At 40.2% G+C, this 2226-nt stretch overlaps 1 pseudogene; it reads left to right on the forward strand.

Annotated features, from left to right (window-relative positions):
• The first annotated feature begins 1156 nt into the window (after positions 1 to 1156).
• LOC114686017 lies at positions 1157 to 2024 on the forward strand (annotated as a pseudogene).
• The last annotated feature ends 202 nt before the right edge of the window (positions 2025 to 2226 follow it).

The raw sequence follows: 2226 nt of genomic DNA on the forward strand, positions 1-2226 counted from the left end.
TGGCATCAGACTGAGCAGCTGAAGATAGAGGATTAGCATTAAAGAATTCAAGGCATATATTATATTATAAGATGACTAAAATAGTGATATGCCATAATTCACACCCACAAGTGTCTATATTTAACAATCAGAAATAGAAAAAAAAGATTGCATTGTTGGAAACTCCTGGGTGTTTCATGTCTTCATTCAAAGTGTACAGACTAACATAACCTTAAGAGGAAATGACGAAGAATATATAGTTTGGTAGTGGTGGATAATAATTAGTCGACCTACTCAGTCTACCTGAGTCCAGATGTAAGTCATATAATTATTCTCTTTGTCTTCTCATTCTCTTTTCTTTATTTTATATTCATGGACTAAAAAGAGTCCTCAAAAGGTCCTCTCATAAAAGATACAAGAAGATGATACAATCAGAAAAACTTCTGGAATCAGCATCTAACAATGGCATCTGCCAAGGAGCATGTTCACGGCTCTATCATCTTGACTCACAAGATGGCTTTTTTCATGATGTCTCTAAGAATTCTCACCTTGGCTTCATACCTTAAGAATACCAGTCCACAATTTCTCTTATGTTGTCATGCTTTCTTGTCTTTTTTTTTTTAATGGGATGAATTGTGCATGTCTTTCCAAACCTAAATTTAAACATTTAATACTCTATAACTCAGAATGTGATCATAGGTAGTAATAATGTCCTTGATGGGGTGGTCAAAGGGAGATCCCAATCCAAAAGCATTAACATCTTTATCAGATGATACTTGGACATAGCCAAAAAGGGATATACCAGAAATTCCAAAACCAACATGCACCATATAGACACACAGCATGAAGCCCCCCAACCTTCTGGCCAATCAAAGAGGTATCAGATAAGAGAAATCAAACTGTGGACCCTTTCCTCTTAGATACCTATTCCTCAAAATTATGGTACAATCTATTTTTGTTGAGTGAAACAATTAGTATATATAGTGTATTTTTACAACAGCCCTAGAAAAGTCACACAGCATTTTACAGACACATTTTGATGCTGTAGATGTGGGTTCTTCTCTTACTGAGGTCATCATCTGGCTAATGATAAGTTTACTTAAGCCAAGAGAAAATAAGATAACTATTTTGAAATTTTATTATCATTTCTTCTTCTTCGGGAAAATACCAAACGGTGATGACATGGGTGGAAAGGGAGAACCCAGAGGACCCGAGCCACAGAGGACTGAGCAGCAGTCTTAGGAGCCAGGGTTGTAGTCATGGTCCTGACTGTGGTCAAGGCCATGGGGCTTGTAGAGGTAAGGACCAAGACAAGGAGGACATTCCTGTCACAAAGATGGGCTTGCCTGTTCAAGGACATGAAGAACAAGTCCCTGAGGAGACTTACCTGTTCTCACTGCCCATTAAGGAATCCTAGACTATTGACTTTTTTCTGAGTGCATTCCTAAAGGATAAGGTTCTAAAGATCAAGTCAGTGCAGAAGCAGGCCCAGGCTGACCAGCAAACCAGGTTCACCGTTTTTGCTGATACTGAGACTACAATGGTCATGTTGGTCTAGGTGTTAAGTTCCCCAAGGACGTACCCACTGCCACTGAGGGGCCATCCATCATCTTAGCCAAGCTTTACGTAATCCCTGTGCAGAGAGGCTACTGAGGAACAAGACACGCAAGCTCCACACTGTTCCATACAAGGTGACAGGCCACTATGGCTCTGTGTTGGTGCACTTCATTCTGGCTCCTAGAAGTACTGGCATTGTCTCTGCGCCTGTGCCCAAGATGCTACTGATAATGGCTTGTGGTGGTGACTGCTACACGTCAGCCAAGGGCTGCACTACCACCCTGGGCAACTTTCTCAAGGCCACCTTTAACGAGATCTCCAAGACCCAGAGCTACGCGATCCCCAATGTCTGGAAAGATACTGCCTTTACCAAGTCTCCTTATCAGAAATTCACTGACCAGCTTGTGAAAACCTACAAGGGAATCTCTGTTCAGAGGACCCAGGCTCTAACCGTGGCCACCAAAATGATTTTTATACTAGAAAAGTAAAGTTAATTAAGTCTGTTAAAAAAAGAAATTTTATTATTTAAACATAAAAGGAAATATAACTTAAAGTGAACACCCAATGTCCCTCTCAAGTATATTTATTTTTATTTCTTTAGAATTTCGTACATATACATAATGAAATATAATCATATCCATCCCCATTTTCTTGCCCCAACCCCCCCGACTCTCCCCTTCCCACATCCAT

The sequence above is a fragment of the Peromyscus leucopus genome, chromosome 8a (genome assembly GCF_004664715.2).
Source record: "Peromyscus leucopus breed LL Stock chromosome 8a, UCI_PerLeu_2.1, whole genome shotgun sequence".
Taxonomy (NCBI): Eukaryota; Metazoa; Chordata; class Mammalia; order Rodentia; family Cricetidae; genus Peromyscus; species Peromyscus leucopus.